General features: G+C 40.0%; 1 long non-coding RNA gene across 4 annotated transcripts in view; it reads right to left on the reverse strand.

Annotated features, from left to right (window-relative positions):
- The window catches only part of LOC140693212 (uncharacterized), an 82,061-nt gene that overhangs the window by 51,203 nt on the left and 10,538 nt on the right, over positions 1 to 20,320 (reverse strand). For all 4 annotated transcript variants that reach the window (XR_012068926.1, XR_012068929.1, XR_012068927.1 and 1 more), the window contains exons 3-4: positions 14,756 to 14,876; positions 7,885 to 8,008 (exon numbers count right to left, since the gene is read on the reverse strand). This is a non-coding gene — a long non-coding RNA (uncharacterized lncRNA). The remainder of the gene's footprint in view (positions 1 to 7,884; positions 8,009 to 14,755; positions 14,877 to 20,320) is intronic.

The raw sequence follows: 20,320 nt of genomic DNA on the forward strand, positions 1-20,320 counted from the left end.
CTTATTAGCAATTTTATTTTGAGAACCAGACCTTAGAATGGTGAATAGAACTTTCAAAAAAAGAAAAAAAAAACAGAAAAGGAAAGAAAAGAAAAAGTAATCACAGATTGCGAGCCTCCAACTAATTCCACAGCCAGGTTTATATACGTACAAAACTAACAAAATTAATTGGGAATTAGAAAATAAAAACTCACTCTGAAAGTAACTATCCAGGCCTGTTAAAAACATTTTCTGGAATTCTGAACTCATAAAACAAAATCCCCTTTAGGGGGAACTTGGATTTCTCTTCCTATGTCCTTGAAATGTAAACGTTTTATCTTTTTCTGGGTATTTTATGTTTGTGTATGTATGTATGTATATATATGTTTCCTTTTTTTTTAAAGGAAATCTTGGACTCTGCCATACAAAAGGTAGAAGTATTGTGTACATATGGTGGCCACGCAAATAAATTGGGATTCTCAAGAATCCTTTGACAGAGCAGTTCTTTGGGGAACTGGAAGCGTGTGTCTTTGTCTAGCAGATCAGAAATATAAATACAGCAAACAGTGACCTAGGACTGAGCCTAATTAGCTCAAGGAGATAAAACTTTAGAACAAAGAAATTTTTGGCATTTTAGAACTCAGAACTCTGACGGATCCTTAAGAATTTGTCAAGAAATCTTAAATGTCTCTTTCATAAACAGTAAGCCTTAGTGATTTGAGCAAGCAAATTCAGTTTACTCCAACTATTATTATACTTATCTCATAAGTAAGTTTTAAAGTGAAGCTATGAAATCTCCAGCTTTTGTCTGTTTATAAGCCTGCGTACACATTATAGATGTGAGATATTTCTACAGCTAAAAAAAAAAAAAAAATGAAAGTCAAAGAGCTCTGCTTAATTGGCATAAAAAATAAGAGCTTACAAATTAAGTATTTTAAAATAAAAACTGACCAAATTGAATTTCAGCTTCACGTGAACTGGAAAATATTCAATATTAAGATAATATTTGATATTGTTTAGTTTAAGTATGTTATAATTAATATAGACATCTTTAAAGTCATCAATATTAAGTATACTACATTTACTGTATCTAGGTTTAATGAAAGTCAAATAAGATCCTGTTATATCTGGTGCAGATTTGTCAAAAAATATTATAGTAATGTGGTGTGGTAAAATTTTAAGTAAATTAAATACAAATGAGATGAGAGCTTAGGGTAAATTTTTAAAATATATTTTTAAAATGTATGCTTAAGATAATCTCCAAATGTTTGGTATCTTTAAATTCTAGATTTGTGCTACTTTAAGTTAAATGATAGGATTTTATTAAATAGCTATGCTATTTTTGGATAAAATAAGATTGAAACATGAATTAATTAAGATTTAACTTCCTCTTACAGAGAAATAAAGGTGTTTAGAAATATTAATACATGGTTGGTGCCACCCTGAAGTAGTCTCTATTATTAAGGGAATGATCTCAGTATCCTAGGAAAGTAAGATAAATGTGTAAAGGAAGATATAAGAATGAAATTATATTTTGTTAATGAAAAATAGTGACTTTCTCCTGAAGCTGGTCACTTCTGAATAGAACAGAAAATAAGGGACACACTAATATGACTATAGAAAGCTGTGGAAGGCATGTGGAAGAGGAACCCTAAGGAAAGAGTTTTGTACGTAGTCGGAATTGGCTAAGTTTAGAATCAACTTGGGCAAAGTAAATGAATCTTCGACTTAAGCTGGTACAAGACTAGATTTGGTTTTCTCTCTGTTAAGAGGACAAAATTTTTTTAAAATGTTCATTCACTTTCAGTAACAAAATGTAAAGCATATTATACCACTTACCTGATCTGTTCTGCCTTTACCTTTGACATACTTTCTTAATGAATAAGTACTACTTTACAGTGATCTATATGTTTATCTGACCAAGCTTTTTGAAATATTTTAATAAGCTCCCCAAATATCAAGTTCTAATTAAAGTTCTTTTAATCTCCAGTTAAGTTTGGGATGCTACAGCGTGCCCCTGAAACATCCCAAAAAGAGATTTAAAACTAGTAAATTTCATTTGGCATGTTAAATACATGGTATTGTCAAATGAATAATAAATCTTCAAAGGTTATATTGTATGAGAAAACATTATTAACATAGATATTCTACATATTATATGGACTCCCTAAAATTATGGCATATCTAAAATGTTACCAGTCATATTTCTGGTTATAGTATGCAGGTTAATTTATTGATTTTAGTGTAATGGTGTTGAACCATGCTTTTAAATATTTTGTCATTTATAGACAGTTAATTGTTTCCATCTGGTGATTTTGCAAAGTGCTTTCTCTTCAAGGAGATTTACTGGTTTCTAATAAATTTCAAACTATAGCACTGAACTAAACTGGGTAAGAAATTTTAAAGGTCTAATGAAAACTGATTTGAAGAATTAGTTACATCTGGTGAGTATGGTTATAATTTTTGATTTTGTCTGAAATACTACTGGCTTTTAACCTGTTTCCCAGACATAAATAAACTCTTCTCCTTAAGCAAGTTATGATTCACAGCAATTTGATGAATTATACCTATGTAATCTGATTTGGAAGTGTTATCTTTTCCCTCTATCTGATCCCTCAAGAGACTAAAATCTCTTAGGTCCCCAGTGGCTCTATCAGAAAAACGAGGAAGTTCATCTCCTAACAGATATAGGAATCCCAAAATATTTTAGGGATTTTAAAGAGAAAAGAATTTACCTAAATCTGTAAGGCAGAAACCCATGACAAGCCCTTGATGTTGCTTTCCTGGCCTTAGAAAAGCTTATTAACATTCTACCCTGAGACTCGTTATTAAAAGTTCCAACACAGCCAATTTAAAAAAGCCTATATGATCAAATAATCAGACTTGTAAACAAATTGTCTTCATTTGGCTGTATTTGAGAAATATTAGGGTAATTTTAGAGAGAAAAAAGATTATATTTTAGTGGATATTAAATTCTAGTTTTGTTAATTGAGGTCTATATTTAATAAGACACATTCCAGATCATTCCTTGCTGTTATGTCACATTGCTCTGTTTAATTGAATTATGAAAAGGATACTCTAGGTTTGTTTCTGATGCTCAGTAATCTATCCTTGGGTAAAGTTCCAATGCCCAATGACCTGCAGCCAGGGGGTTATACATCATGGAACAGGCATGACTTAAAGAACTGTCTCCAACCTGAATAGAAGGACCCTTTATCAGGTACTCTTAAATACACCGTACACACCAAAGCTGAAGGAAACAGACTTTCGGATTCATTTCCTATCAGAAACAGCCCCTGCAGTGCACTGGCCTATAGAACACTGCTCACCTTAAAACAATGCTCAAATGGAGAAAAAGCTACCCAGGTCAGGATGAGAAGAAGACTACATCTGAGCTAGACAGCTGACCCAAGACACCGGACCAGGACTGTATGCCAATTACTTTGATAATTTCTCCTACCTTTGATTATGAACTACTCCAATTGTTAAGTTCATGGTAAATTACCTATGTCTAGTACTTCTATGTTACCTTGGTGGGTTTCCCTACTCCATGGCTCTAACTAGATAGCCCTCAGAAATGTTATTCTAAAAAGGTAATTATATTTCTGTTTAGGCAACTGTGGAACATACAAGTTGGGCGATCTCACCTGGCCAATTAATACCTGCTCTGGCCCTGACCATAAATAAGAAATTTCTCATAAGGTCACTCAAACTCAATCGGAAACACAAGCAAAATTTTAACCCAAATATGTAACTCCTCGACTATTAAATTCTTACTCGTGCCTTTATTAATGTTACTAGCTTTATTACTTATATCCTGTCTATTTTATAAAATTGTTGTCTGTTACATTTCCCAATGTGTAACTAGGTCTACAAGATTGATGATGGCTAAACATCTTGAAGAATTAGATAAAATTTATAACCCTGTATAAAATAATTGTAATAGTGTGATTCTAGGTATAGAAATGAGCAACGAAGGGCAAACATTTTTTGGATCATAATAAACTAGTAAGACAGGCGATCCTGAGAACTTTTAGTATCAACAGATCCTGATAAAAAACCTAACACCTTGAATGGCAGCTCAGAAATTTCTTCAGCTGAACTAGGTATGAGCCATCCTAGCACCGTGGGACAAAATTGGTCATGAAATGTCTCTCAAAATATTGGTCGAATTTAGGACCAAGTCGGAGCACTGTGAATGAAAATACTACAATGTGAATGAAAATAATGCAACCATGTCAGTAAACAAAGAATACTGAAACCAAGACATCAGCGGCTATTGCCACCCCCAGCGAGTACATGCCTGCAGCCCAGCCTCACAGCCACTCACAGTGGTGCCCTCTGAGCGGACTCAGAATAAGAAATGACAGGAAACTGGCCCTAGGTAGCTAGGTGCTTGTCAAAGAAATGAATTCAATGACCAAAATGTTTCCTTATTCCCATACATAGAAAAGCACTTAATTCTTGAACTTGAGATACCTGGATTTCTTTAGATAACAAGAAAACTTTTATTGTCCCAATTACCTGGTGTTTGTTGTAAAGCTCCTATATAACCAGCTCCTTCCCTACCTCTTGGGAGAAGTCCCTCAGAGTGATCTGAGAGGCTTTCATCTCGGCTCGGGTCCTCCCTCCAAATAAAACATAACTCTTCACTTTTAGGCTGGGCGTTTATTTAAAGCAAGTCCTAGAAGAGACACAACTCATCAATTCTGTAATGGAACACACTGAATCAGGAACCAAAAGCGTGTTCTAGCCCAGAAAAACTACGGGTTCCCCTTTCTTCCTGTCATTATACAATCCCACCAGAACTCATTACTTTACTGTCTGCTCAGACCAAACTTAGAGAAGAGTCAACTCAACAGAGTGCCTTGCTCTGAAGAACCGCCTGCAGAAGTAAGATGGTCTGCCTGCCCTCCTGCACGCTCTGCTGACCTCTACTGTCCTCCTTGGAGACCAGGCCAACAGAGCTGTTCCCAACAGCTGCAAAGTCCCACAAATTAAATAAAACATTTATTTTATACCATATGTAACTTATATACCCATCTCTGAAAACAGCTTTGACAGAAGCCCAAATCTTCAACTTTAATCTGCAAAGTCACATCCGGTCTCCAAGGGAAAACAGGTTTTAAGACGATGCTAAGGCCTCCCAAGTCCTCTCCACTACTGTCAACCAAACTGCCTGCAGGTCTGCAACTGCAGGAGGCTACATGTCTGCTTTTAAAGCAACCCCTTCCTGTCCTCGTGTACTACAATGTCCCTCTATGCCCTCCCATCTCAGGGTAAGAGCAGCCGCTGCAGAAACTTGCAGGGCAACACTGACAGAACGGGACAAAGAGGATCAGAGCTAAACTAAGCCTTCTGATGACACGAGCTTGTCACATTGTCTCTTTACAGATCAAGATATATGTAGAAAGAGGTTCAGTGATATTGCTCAAAGTCACACAGCTAATAAGTGGCAAAGTCTATAACTCTGCTCCTCCCTCCGGCAGGACACACCAGCTGGGACACCCACAGAATTCTCTTGTGCCTGCCTGACCAGTCCTTTCTTGTCACTCATAACCCACCACAGTGTCGGACCCTAGCCTGACTTTTCAGCATCTTTTTCCTCCAGTCTCTCAGTAACAAGGCTGCTCGGGCCACTGTATGACTTCCGACTCCCCAAAACCTCTGTGTTCAGGCTGGTCTTGCCTATGCTTCTGGCCCCCTGCTCAGAGGGTCTTCCTCCCCTGCAGGAGGATGTTTCCACTCTCCGCAGGAACACCCACACAGGGGAGCACTCCTCTCACCCTCAGCACAGCAAGTGTCCCAGGCCACATCCAAATCTGCCCCATTAGGACTGCGGGTGCCCAGGTCTGCTAGTCAGACCAGCAGCCTCAGAGCCAGGGATTATGCCTGGGTCACCCTGCAAACCTACTGCCCGCCTCACAGCCCCCAGCCAGCAGGTCACCTGGAAGTCACAGCAAGTGCCCCACCTAATCCAGAAGTCCCTTCATTTGCCAGCAACGCTGATGACTGGCTTCCAAACTTTGGTCAGTTTCACACAAAACAGGAGCTTCCACTGTGAAGCAGGGGGTTTTCACTTCTGCGCCCCATCCTTACTGGAAACGTCAAGGGATTCCAAAAGGCCTCTTCTCAACCCTTTTCTGATGACACCCTCCCACCCACAATACTCATATGCTCAAGAGAATTGGGTCCACGTAATTTTGTTTCCCTTACGCTAAGTGGCTCAAAACACTGCGGGATTCTTTCAATTTGAGTGTATTTGTACTCAGTTTCCCGGCTTTAATCAGTTTTTTTTCCTCTCTTCAGTATCCCTAGCAGTTGCCACTTCTTACTCCCTTCAGCAGCCTCCCTCCCAACATCTAGTCTAGGAAATCAGCTGTGATGAGGGCCCCGGGTGCAGTCACAGAAGATGCAACTAAGGCACAAAGAGGCTACATAATTTGCTCAAGAACATCAGCCTCAAACCCCAACATTGTGTGCCCCGTCCCTCTTTTTAACTCTTATGCTAAACAAGCTTTTGTAGATTATGCTAATAAACAGATGTGGTATCAAAATACATACAAGGACACAGATCAACTCTAAGATGTTGATTAACTCCACTATTTTGTTTCTATTTGTTTTATTTCTATTAAAAACATTAAGAACCTCTGCCCTCAATATAACAAAATGTTACTGGGTTTTAAAAACAGAATACTGAGGTGTTAAGTGTGTCATTACTCATACTTATTTGTATGTTCACAAGACAAAAGGATTTGAAAGTCTCTCTCCCCCCCTACTCACTACTGGCTCTCACCTGAGCTCTCAGAACACACATCTAACAGTCTTTCACTTTACCCACAGCTGAACTCATCAGTTTTCCCCCAGAACTCCCTCTGCATGTTTCCCTCCTAAGAGAACAGCAGGACCATCTCATTAATCCACCCAGAAACCTGGGCCTTACTGCATCCTACCTTCACAGACAGCATTCATCCTTTCCTTTTTACCATCTAAATATGCCTTCAAACTTTTCAATTTTACACACTGACCCTCACACAGCTCAAGTAGAAGCCACCAACACTGACCACCTGGACTCACAAGTCTCACAAGTGGCCCCAAAGACACTCTCCCCTACTTGAGACAAATTGGACTGTGTCAGTCCCATGCTTATAGGACTCTTTTCAAACCCACTGTTCTTAGAATAATCTCCCAGTTCTTCACCTGATGAATGTCTTTGCCATGAAACTCTCAGCTCAGGGAGGGCAGGACCCGCCCTCTCCACTCGGCCCCACCCTATGGCAGAACTTCAGCTTGGGAGGACCTGCTGAGAAACACCAGCCTGTATCTAAACCTGGTCTTGTGTTCTTAGCAAACTGCTTCACTCATCCATACAAATCCAAGGTAGATTAGAAAGATTTTAGATGTTGAGCTAGACTATTGATTTGGGGATTTTGCACTAGCAACCTGCAATTACATGTTCTAATCATACTGTCTTCTAAAAACCACACCCAAATTTAAATACTAATTGTGGAATGTCTTTGAAGTAAAAGGGACTGTACTTTTACAGACTTTATGTTTTATAACATGAACATCCTGCACAGGGTCACAAATGGAACTGCCTCACAAGTGACAGAAGCCAGATGAGAGGCATATATCAACAGGTCACAAAGATGGTAAGAGCAAAGTTGATTGTACAACACCCAAAAAAATTCCTCAAAGAACTGAAAACTCTGAATTTTCAAAGAAAATGTTATCATATAAAGAAATAAAATAAATAATCCTCTTCATCAGGGTTTCAAGATCTGACTCCAGAATTTTTAGCAGACCATACTGAATCCTAGCACAGAAAAAACAGATGGAATAATGGTGAGTAAGTTTCAGAAAAACTTCAGTAATTCCTGCACTTGTAAGTGGGCACACACTCACCTGCTGAAGGTGAATATAGATCGCATTCTGGAGAAATTTGGAAGCTTCCAGGCTCCGCTTCTGGATGGCAAGGACACGGACAGCTTCGAAGGATCTTTCTAACTGAGTCATCGGCATTCTAACACTGCAGGGGTAAAAGGAGGCCCTCAGTCAAGAGTAGAGATGTTCCTGTCGTGTCTCACAGGCTATGCCTCAGGGACTCAGTGCCCTGCAGCAGCCCTGCCCCAGGCAAGGACCCACAGAGTGGCCCACCCAAGCAGGAGGGGCACTGTGCTTGAGAAAGCCCATCCCCGATGGGGGCAAGAGGAGCTGATGGGGTTGTGTGAACCTATAAATGCTCACAGAAATACACCTGCATATATTCAAGTGATACAATTAACAATAGCAGGCTATTTAACAAAATTTCAATTGTCAGTGGAAATTTTACCATTCCTTTCCGCTTGTCCCCTGCACTCTGAGACAGGCTTAGGCTCTCTCACACCTGCAGCTCTGATGCAATAGTTGTGAAGTCATTTTAGTTTGCTGCAAGTGTCCTTGCTCCCCGTGTCACTGTGAATGTCCTCCCTAACACAGTCAGATGTCTTCCTGGATCTCTCTCTGAGTTCCTTGCTCCTGTTCCTCAGATCCAAAGATAAAGGGCAAGTGAAGACACATGACCAGAAAAGGCACTGTGCACTTGACCAAAGTCCTCTGTGACCCCCTAGGTTAGTGCTGACCACCCCTTAATTTCGATTCTCAAGGTTCTGACCAGGGTGACGTTCAGACACGAGAGAGTCCTGGGTAATTAAAGGCTGCGTGTCTTGGGCGTGGGGACAGGTGCAGGAGATGGTTCTGGAACCGGGCCCCTCCACACCCCTGCTTCTCTCTCTCCGGAGGCCCTGCTGCCAAGCCCCCAGGCTCCATGATCTTCTCTCCTTCTCTTCTACTCTACTCCAAGCCCTTTTTCTCTTCCTTTATTCCCTAATTATTCCCAGCTGGAATAATTTTTCAATCACAGTACCTGAAAAATTTTCCCACACCTGAAAAAGAGGTCTCCAGAGGTCAATGCCCATATGCTGGTTCCTGAAGACAGCCCCTGTTTAGGGGGACCCTCACCAACACTCACAGGGCATCAGGCATGTTGAAGGGCCGACCACTCCCAATAAGAGTTTGCTGTGACCCCAAGGCATGCACAGCATTCCTGATCACAAAAATGTATTTGGACCACTTATCCGTTATTAAGAAGCAAAAATAAAAAAAAATTGCCCATATTTATTAATAAAATTATTTATCAGATGGAAAAAAATTGTAATAGAAAAGAACAAGTTTGACTCCATATTAGATGTGTTCCTTTGGCTTTTAACCTGTGCCCTGTTTTCTAGGCTCAGACTTGCTAGCTCTGCACCTTTTATAAAAGAAAGTTGCCTTTAGACTGAAATATCCAGGACAGACTATTCTCCGGGCTTTGATCTTTAAGGATGTTAGTTCTTCTGCACTTATGTAGAGATGGCACGTTGCAAAATAGAGAATAAACTTTGATTTCTTTTGGAGGTTTTACAGAGGCACCATGATTTGACCTACATGGACGGCTGCAAGAACAAAGGATTCCAAAGAAAAACAATTCATACAGCAAAAAGTTTGCAACAACCAACCACACCCCCACGCCTTTTTAGTATAAAAGGAGACTGAATTGTGACTTGGGGAAGAGGGTTCTCCAGGATATCAGTATGCCATCCTCTGAGTCTGCCAGCTTTTCAAATAAAGTCACTTTTCTTTCCTCCAACACTTCATCTCCTGATTTATTGGCCTGTTATGCAGCAAGCGGAACGAGTTTGGACTTGGTAATAAAATGACTGCATTGGTGGCAGTATGTCTCCACTGTTTCCTCATTTCCAGTATGTCACAACCTATCAATTTTATATGCTGTTTAACAACACAACCAAAAAACCTATCATAGGGAACTGATTCTACAGAAATAAAGTTATTTCTGCTCCTTCAAAACACTTTTTCTTTTCTATTTTATTTTGTTTTGCTTATTGAAAACAAAATAAAAGTGAAATCCTTTAATTTCACGTATTTTTGTTACAGCTATATATTTTAAATACTACAGAAAGATTTAAATTGCATTAAAAAATGTTCATATATTATTATAAAGATATATACACAATCAATGCAGATTAGGAAAGGAATGGATATTTACTAAAAATCCACTGCACATCCAGGCTTTTACAAGCATATCCTGGAATATAAGCTTTAGAATCCAGTGGTCACCCACCCCCTTTCTCAACGCCGAGTGCCTTAGTAATCAACAACCAAGGCACCATCATAGAACCACACGATCAGTATTTTAGGTATAAATGAGGGAATTAGCTCATTCAATTCTAAAACAAAAACCTTAAAATAAATACTGAGCTTAGTTACAGACAAAGAAAATTGTACACACAAAAGTAGTTTCTTCCCCAAGTTCACTAAGCTAATAACTGGTAAAGGCAAGTTTTGAGCTCATCTGCCTGATTCTAAAAACTAAGGTGGAAATCACATTTGATTGTGGAGGGTCCAGCAGCACAGCCTATCACCCTATCTTTGTTCAGATCTAGTCTTAGACAGCCTGGGACAGGACCCCATTCCTATGGAACTCGAGGGCTAACGATAACACAAAGGATTTTATATCAAGTAGTTTCTTATATCTCATTTATAAAAAGTGTCAGCAGGTCAGCAGAAAAAACTGGGAAATACGAGTGGGTCCAGAGCTTTTTCTGATAAGTAACTCTATTTATCAGGACAGAGTGACCTTCCCATGAGAGGCCACATGGACCTAAAGTAAAGGCAGGTGAGCAATGAAAACTAGCAAGACCCTGGAAATCAAGCAAGAAGGATCCCTGCCATCCCCCAACAAGTTACCTCTTCACCCGCGTGGACACGATGGCAGAAGATCCAGGTTCTTGTCCAAGTTACACTATCATGGATTCACACCCATAAACAGTTATGACTCTCTGCTGTCTTAAGTCCTTCCCAACTCAAATATGATGACACCAATATCTCAGGAGAATGTCTATGTCTCCACTTCCTCTCTTCTATTAGGAGAATAATTCTATGGCCACAAAGCAGAAATCCAACTAAAAACACCATGCACGAAGCCAGGTGAAAGTCTGCGTAAGACACTTTGCTCTCACGGTCAGTGAATGAAAACTCAGAATAAGTGGTTCTTCCCCCTCAGTAAGTGGGAGGTAGCCTGATTGTGTGTGTGTGTGTGTGTGTGTGTGTGTGAGTGTGCACGCGTGTGTGTCTAAATCAAATACAATGAATTCTGGGATGTGTACAGTTTTTTTTATGTTACTGTTATTTCATGAGAATGAGACAACCTTAAAAGTAATTGGAATCTATTGTTCTGAGAGAGTCTCAGGTTCTTTCGGTGGAGGGGGGAAAGGGGTAAGGAAAGAAGAAAAGAAGTAAATGAAGCAAAGGAGTAAGAATACTGCTAGTGAAAGACAAGACATTAATTTTGTTCCTACTTATATCACACACAAATTAGGGACTGGCTTTCCTCCGATGACTTGTCGAGCACTGAGTTGCAGAAGAAGAGGCAATAGCCCATTTCTCACTGAACTTGTGACAGTACGTGGCATCTTATAGACACAAATCATTTACCCAGATCAAACACTCTAGCAGCAGGCCATAATTATCCTATTTTGAGAGACAAGAAAACAGAGGTTGAAAGAGTCTATATAACTTGACAAAAGTCAGAGGACCAGTAAACAAGAGAGGATGAATTCAAACTCAGATCTGAATGCAGAGTCTGCTCTTCTCACTCCCAGGGCTGGAAAATCCTTAACACACAGGCTCCCCAGCTCCCCTGCAGTGTTCCTGACACCAAGCATTTGCCATGGCGATGGTCTCCAGTTCTCACAGACACAGTGCTCTGTGCAGCCAATAACCTCCATTGGACCTTGTTCATCTACCTGCCACGCCCACCAGGCTTCACCATAAAGGCAGGAAAGCTGGCTTTCAAGTACATACAAAGCCATCCCTGGTCTTAACTGGGCTCTTATGTGGCTTCTCAAGCCTAAAAGCAGCCATGAAACTGCTCACAATTTGCACATGAGCCACAATACCTCTCTCCTTCTGTCTCCCCACCTATACTACTTAGCTGTGACCATTTAGATAATCTTGGATACAAATTTTGGAAAACAGAAAAGAAAGGATTCTGCAACAAGTATTTAATACTTACAATTTTAAATGACAAGTTACAAAGTGAGTATTTACAAACCGAATCTGCCTTCCTAGGTGTCAGTTTTTACAGCTTAAAAAATATAATAGCAAAAAGCTCTCACTTAGAAAATTAACTAAAACATAAACAATTATCAGGAATAAACTCAAAAATAATGCCCATGTTCTACATGGAGAAACTACAGGACTGTACTTAGGGGTAAAGTAAGAGATGTGAATGTAGAGACATCAGCATATTGCATGGAGGAAAGCAGTTTTGTAAAGATCAAATTTCTTCTAAAGATAATTCAAAACTTTTTTAAAAATCCTATGAAAACACTTTTCTGTTTTTTTTTTAACTTGAACAAAGTATTTTAGAATTCTTCAGGAATAATTAAGTCATAATACTAGCCAAGAAAATTTGGGATGGAAGAAAAGAATCGAAAAAAAATTGCACTGTCAGATATTAAATAAATTTTTACATTTTGTAAGATATGGCGCTGGAGTAAGAAAGTAAGGTTGACAGAAATAAACCATGAGCTCAAAAATAGACTCTAGTGTACATAAGTATTTGTACACGTGGGATTTCAAATCAAAGAGAAAAGTACGAATTCAATAATTCTCCTGGGGCAGAGAATCACCTGGAAAGAACAAATTCTATTCCAGTCATAATGACCACAAGAAAAATTATAGAAAGTGATGTGAATATTAGAAAGTACTAATAACAACGAATACAACTCTTTGCTCACATTAATTCAACTTCCTTTCACTGTAACAAGCACTATTATCATCTCCAAATTAGAGGTTACAAAACCTACAGAAGAGATTTGTACCGTTATAAGAAAGTATTTCTAAGAATAATACCAAAAATAAACCCAAAAAGAAGACATTTACTAACTTAACTATACTTTGGGCCACAACAAAAGTAAACCTACTGAACAAAATGAAAGGCAAGAAATGACAAGTAAAAGCTGTGTGATACATGTTGATAAAGTCAAGGGGTTACTGTTCATAACATACAAAGAGCTGTCACAAAGCAGCAAGAAGCTCCCTCACTTAAATGTGTGCAAAGGACATAAGGGATCATTCACTTTTTAAAAGTCAGATGGCTAATAAGTGAAAAACGCTGAATACCTCACTGGTCATCAAATGCAAACTAAAACAATGAAAAAGCACTTTTGCTCATCATATTGGCAAATATTTTTAAAAGATATTCTAGCTAGTGTCCATCTGTGAGAGAACAAACTGTGAGCGACGTGTTTGGAGGACGACATGTCAATGCATATGTAAACTCTGAAAAACGTGTGTACACACAGACTCAACTCCACTTCTAGGAATCGTTTAATTTAGAAAAATTTAGTTCAAAAAGATGTAGTCATCAGGATATTTTCACAGCACTGTTTACAATGGTGGGAAGAAAACATGAACTGAAATCATATCCAGCGATATAGAATTGGTTACATAAGTTATTCTACATCTTTTCATTCCCCACTGGAGAAGGAATTTCTAGAGTCACTTGAAAAGAGCCTGTGATGAATGTAAATGTCACATCCAGGGACTAAATTTCCAGAAGCCTTAACTAGAGGAATACTCATATGAGATCACAGGAATATTTGCAGAAGAAGCATGCCAGTCAAACATCTTTTTGACAGTGGAAAATGGAGAAAATTTAAGTGTCCACCATCAAGAAAATTATGCAGTAAATCACAGCGAGCTGTGGTGTCTCAGGGGGCCGGAGTTTCAGCGTGGTCCTGGGTCTTGTCCACAGCAATCTCCCACCAAAAGTGTCCTTGCACAGGAGACCACACCTGCACATCAGGGGACCCCTCCACTCTATCTGAAAGGACCGGGTGAGTCTGGATTGGGAGGATGTCTATGATATACACCTGAGTGAATAAAGCGAGCTGCAGAAAACATATAGTATGACCTTATTTTTCAATAAAGCATATATGCACACACATATACATGGATTTCTCAGATTCATGTATGTATCTATGTATGTATGTGTATATATATATATATGTATGTATGTGTATATATATATATATGACATATATATATATGTCATAGGCATAAATTTCATGAAATATATATACCACATTGTCAACAGCTTTTACCCTCAGGAAATAAGGGGAAGTAATATAGGGGTCTATCGGTACCACCACAGTTCTCTTTTTGGTATTTCAGTAAAGTATACTTGGAATTTAAAGGTTAATTTAAGTCCGAAGTAAAATGGACGATGTCTCCACAAGACAGAATGCTATACTGGTCATTAAAAATCATGCCAGGGGAGTTAGAATATTGTAGAAAAACACATAAAAAGCCAAATGGAAAATGGAAGTCTCCACACAGTAAAGAGGCCCAGCGTGTTCGCTGGTTTTTATGAGATAATTGATACACACTGACGAAAAGAACAGAAAATAGATGTTAAAGTGTTAATTATTATCTCTGAATTGTGGGACCAGGATAGTCCATTTTGTCCCTTTTCTCAGACTTATTATATTAAATACACTATTTTTCATCTAAAAAAACATTTTAAGAAGTGTAGTACCACTCATTGGAGAAAATACACGAGTACATACAGAAACAAGTAACTAGGAGACACCGCAGCAACGTCACGCAATGTAGAAAGGGCGATCCTGATAAACACAGCGCAGTTACATAACGACCCACAAACTGAGATCACCTGCTGTAACAGGACGCGGCCCCCTTCTATTTGTCAGTTGTGTCTTCAGGGCTGAGGCAGTTCTGAGCACGGCCAGTGTCAGTGCTGGTGTCTGGATGGATGCCACTGGAGGTGAGGGCACCTGCAAGCCGAGAGGAAGAACAGAAATCATCTTCTACTTTTTCTGTCTTGTTTCTTTGTTACTTTAAAAGAGAGGCATAAATAAGATAAACTGTGAATCTTCCCTAATGAAATTTCAGTAATGAAACTGTTCTTAAAATCTTTACAGCTTATATTTTGCCTATAACTGTCTTTTCAACAAAGCATCATATTTATTAAATGTTAATTAACTCAGTTAATTAACTTCCTGTTGAAACCTTCTATTAAAGAATATGAAATGCATATGTAAAAGCACCACGCCTATAGTGACTACCTTAGATGTCTTGACGGCAGTGCAGTCAGCCCCCACCATCCCGTGGCACTGAGCTCCTAATGCTGTTAAGAGAGCACGCTGCTGCCTCAGATGGAGAGAAACTGTGAAAGCATTCTCTGAAATCTACAGCACTGACAAAACATAACTGACAAATCCCAGGCTCCTTGGAGGCTGTCATTTTCTTTTTCTGTCCAAACACAGTCAATGAGCAGAACCGCCCCATTCCCGAGCCATGGGACTCACGTAGGAAGGAGTTTGGGAGAAATTTCCAGGTATAGAATGTAACCAACTATATGTAGAACTCTGACAAATAAAAGATGAAATACTCTGATTCTGGAAGACAATCAAAATATTCTCCTAAGCCTTAGTAGCTGGAAAGGTTGGGCTTCTCCTTAGCCACTTATTTATTTCACAGCCAGCGAGCATCTCCCACAAACCCTGTTTCCCTGTGTCTGCTGGGAGCCTCGTGCACACTCTTGATGTCCATCTTATAAGGCACAGGGCAGAGGCGTGTGTCTCACGCCTGCAACCCTCACACAGGCTTGCCTCCTAACCTCACTGTCTGAACTTGGCCCCATTTTCTCACCTGTTTATTTGGCATCTGTTCTTCTTTAAGCTGCCTGAAGTGCTACTTGGAACAAGTCAGAAGAATGAGTGGGTAGAGAAATGGACAGATGAACAGGTGAGAGATGGGCAGACAGACAGAGAGACTTCAAGAAAAGGGGAACAAAGAAAATTTCCTATATAAAATCCTCTTCTAGTCAGGTAAGAAAACCACCACAGAGAAGTGTGAAGAGGCAAGTAGCTTAGGGCTGTTTCCAGGATTCCATGTAAAGTCACACCAAGAGATGAGAGGGTAGAACTATAAATAATAAAAGAAAAAAGCACGCATTCTTGGAAAATATTATCTACAATATGTACTTTCTAAAGAATAGATTCAAATCAGATGAGCGCTATAACACAATCATTGGGTATTTACAGAAGTGAGAATCCCATCTCCAAACCACAAAGCATCCCTTTGGAACACTGAGAGTCTACACGGTGTGGTCATAAAGCCATCTCTGCAAATCCATTCTATCCTGCTCTTAGGAGAAATGAGCAGCTGTGCTGGGGCTCCCCACGCACGTCATTTACACCCTTGAGCACATTTACGGGGGAGGGATGCCTTGGGAGCCCCATCCCTGCAGGACAGAAAACAAGTCCAGGAGAGGCTAAGCTGACCTACCAGTTCTCCATCTCACAGGACTGGTCACTCCAGAGCAGGACTTGAACTCGGACCCACATTTGTAATCAAGTTACTACCGTGCTTTGTGTGCTTTTTGTGTGTATAATCCATTTGTTTCCGACATGAAAGGATATTTAATAAATATTCGGTTGTCTTGTCTATCTCATTAGCTCACAATTAATCTTTATATTGTTGAATTGTGCTCTTTTCCACTGGAGAAAGCAACGGAAAGAGCAGGGGTCAGAATGAGGTGGGGCTCCATTCTTTATTTGGTACCTCATCTCATCCAAGTCCCCAATGAGAGAGAAGGGGCAAATGTTCTCTTCAACTTTTAAAGAGAGGGCTCCACTGATGGTGACTTACTCTACTCCAAAACCAAGACTGGGGGTAGGGCACATGCAGCAACAAGAGCACTATCACATGTAGGAAGGCGAAAACAGCTCACGGGAGGGCTCAGGGGGTCAGCCTGATTTAATTTCAATCGATAAAAGAATAACACACTCTAAAAATACTAGCATGCAATCGATTTGCTCTTTCTTGTCATCTAGAAAGTTTTCGCAGTCCCCATTTAACATTATCATGAACCAGTGAAAGGATGAGTTTACAGACAGGGAAACTCAATGCCACAGGCAGGCTGAAAACCAGGCTGGAGGAAAGGAAGAGAAACGGCATAGTTAAAAAGAGGGGAAAGGCTGGGAAAATGACATCATCACAAGGACTCTCAAGCATCATCCAACAATCATATAATCATTCATTCAAGAGAGAATTACCGACGTCTCATTTCATGCAAGATTTTACAGAGGGCAAAGCAAGAGTGCAGCGTCCATGTTGGCAGCAAGTGGCGGGGCTCAAATACACTTCTGATCCCGGTACCTTGCACACTTGTCCTCAGTATAAAGGCAAAGAAAAAAAGTAAAATAATACTCTGTAAACTCTATGCATTGTTGAAACAAAATTAAAGAAGACCTAAATACCAGGACAGACACTCCACACACATTCCTCTATCAAAAGAAAGTGCTCTTGGAATGGCAGTGCTCCCAAGAGCGATCCATATATTCAACGTGGTCTCCATCACAATCCCAGCGGGCTCCTCTGCAGAAACTGACTAGTTGCTGCTACAATTCATATGGGAATTCGAGGGTCTCAGTAACCAAAACGTACTTGAAAAAGAAGAACAACGTGAGAGGACTTGTAATTCTCAATTTCAAACCCTACAGCTGTACCTCCAGATGATATTAGAGGCCATTTTTAAGTTATTACTGTGTTTATCCTTATTTTCTAAATTGTGTACAATGAATATACCTGAAAGAATAAGAAAAATATAAAGTAAGGTATCTTTTAAATCATGCACACCGATTCATTCAATGGGAAAAAATTATTTTAACTATAAAGAGATAAATAAATATCTAGTGAAAAGGGACTACTTTAAAACAAGTGTGCATTTACAATTTTCATAAATTGAAAACCGAATAGCAGAAATACATCAAGTTTCTAGGGAGACCGGTGAAACATATTAACAGTTATTTTCAAAAATTCTAATTGAACAATGAAAACTCAAAGGGAAAATCGTGATTGACAGCCCACAGCAAACACATGGAGAGCAAAGGCCTAGATATCACAGTTCCTTTAAATCTGCTACTAACTCAATAGGAGAGGAAATTCCTCACTGAGGGGACAGTGGAATCCCATGCATAAGACAGGATACACAGTACAAACTGCAGTAGTATCGGGAGTGCATATCTTAGAAGAATTCTAAAGTTACAACATTGCTGAAAAACTATAAAAACAGACAGACAGATTAAAACACACAGTCATATATATTATATAGAAACATATGAAGTCTGCTCCCATTTTGCATAGAAATACAAACATATATGTTCATTTATGGGCATTGATTACTTTATCCCAGGTAGAATATTTCAACTAAAACAAATAATCAATAATACACACCTCTTGTCAAATCTAGTTGATAAGTTACTCTGCTATATAACCATAATGTGTCTAAGATAGACCTAAAATTAGTGGAAAAGATCTTTGTATGGTTTCTTGAACTCTTTTCAAAATTCCAAGTTTAATTTTTAAATATATCTGAGCAGTATTTCTATATGATCTTTTCCCTCGTGAAATGAACAACACAGTCTGTTGTCAAAATTCTGTCCTTACAATGATTCACGAGCACCATATCCTCACAAAACTGCTGGACAGCAAGGCATTATCCAGACACTGTGACAAAACAAATGAAATACAAGGAAGACAGTGACCCTATTCTGGAGGGCTTATAATCTGTGTCAACACCGGGGTTTTTATTTGATTGGTTTGATTGTTAGAAAAATAAAATCACTCAGGTACATTCTTCTTTGAGCATTCTGTAAGTCATGGCTCTGTTTTTAGTGAGTGTGATGAGCAGGAAAGGCTTGAGCATGAATTGATTAGGTCAACTAGCATCAATCATCACTCGAGAGTGAGTAACAAAGAAGTAAACTGATAGAAATGTTTCCGCCTACATGAGACCTAAAATAAACCTACACTGATCTCTGCAAGGAAAATGAAGGGATGAGGTCCCCAATGAGAAAACAAACTAACAAGAAATCAAAAAAGGAAAGACTTTTTCATTAACGAATCCAGGAAGGAGTGGAGCATGTTGGTGAACATCACAGATGCTGGGGACAAACATGAGGGTCTGAACTCCCACAGCACTGGGTAGCTGTGACACTGATATGTCAGTGAAATTTTCTGCATCTCAGTCTCCTATCCATAGACTGGGGCAACAACAGCACCCGTCTCCTTGAATGGTCCTAAGAATTAAGTTATTTTATATATAAACGTTTAAATAAAATACCTCAGATTTTAACTATTACCCCAAAGCACAAGGAACAAAGAAAAGAGTGATAAATTGGAATTCATCAAAATGTAAAACTTTGCTTCAAAGGATACCATCCAGAAAGTGAAAAAACAACAGACAGGAGAACATTTTTTCAAATCATTTATCTGTTTAGGAATTTGTATCTTCAAATAAAAAAAACCTCCTACAAATCCACAATAAAAAGAGAACTCAATTAAAAAGTGAATAAAGGATCTGAAAAGACGGAGAAGATGGAGGAGTAGAAGGACGCTCGTAAGTCACCCTCTCCCATAAATACACCAAGACCCACATCTACAGACCCACTCAGCCAACATGAGCACCTGCGAAACTCCGACAGAACATCGCCGTCTTCAAAAGATAAAGATGCCAAAAATCTGGTAGGAGAAAAGGAAAAAAGAAAGAACAAAAGGCAAAGCACCGCGGGAGGGTTCCCGCGGGATGGGAGCGGCAAAGGAGGACTGACGCTCGCTCGCTGGTCTCCCCTCTCCAACTAAGAGGCCAGCGGGGAGGAGGGGGAACCTCCGGGGCTTGCATCTGTACAGAGCAGCCCTTGTCTGAGAGAACTATGTTAAACGGGCACAGAGCGTACCCCCGAAGCCCAGCCTGAGACGTGGGCCGGCAGCGGCGGGCAGGGCCATGTTGCACAAGCCGGGCGGAGGACGGGGGCGGCTGCACGGAGGCAGCCCCAGGGGACTGCAAGTGGCTGAGCGCCGTGGCTGTGGGTGTACAGGGCAGAACAACCTGGGCCCTGCATAAAACAGCAAGGTTGATGTGCTCTTGGGGGGAAGGTTGCATACCCCCATCTCTGAAAACCCACGGAAACTTTTTGGGGGAAGAGAGGTGGGGCTCAGGCAGAGCCGCCATATCGTCCGGTGCTGAGCATCCAGGCGGGGGCGGGGCCGAAACCTGCATCCGCACCGAAGGGCTTAGCAGCCTCAAGGGCCAGACTGAGACGGGCCTACATCCCGGGGCAGATAGGATCCTTCCATCCTGGTCCCTCAGAGAACTTGCTTCACAAAGACAAAGAAGGAGCTGGGTTTTGGCCCTCAGCAGGGACAAGGCTGT

The sequence above is a fragment of the Vicugna pacos genome, unplaced genomic scaffold, assembly GCF_048564905.1.
Source record: "Vicugna pacos unplaced genomic scaffold, VicPac4 scaffold_19, whole genome shotgun sequence".
Taxonomy (NCBI): Eukaryota; Metazoa; Chordata; class Mammalia; order Artiodactyla; family Camelidae; genus Vicugna; species Vicugna pacos.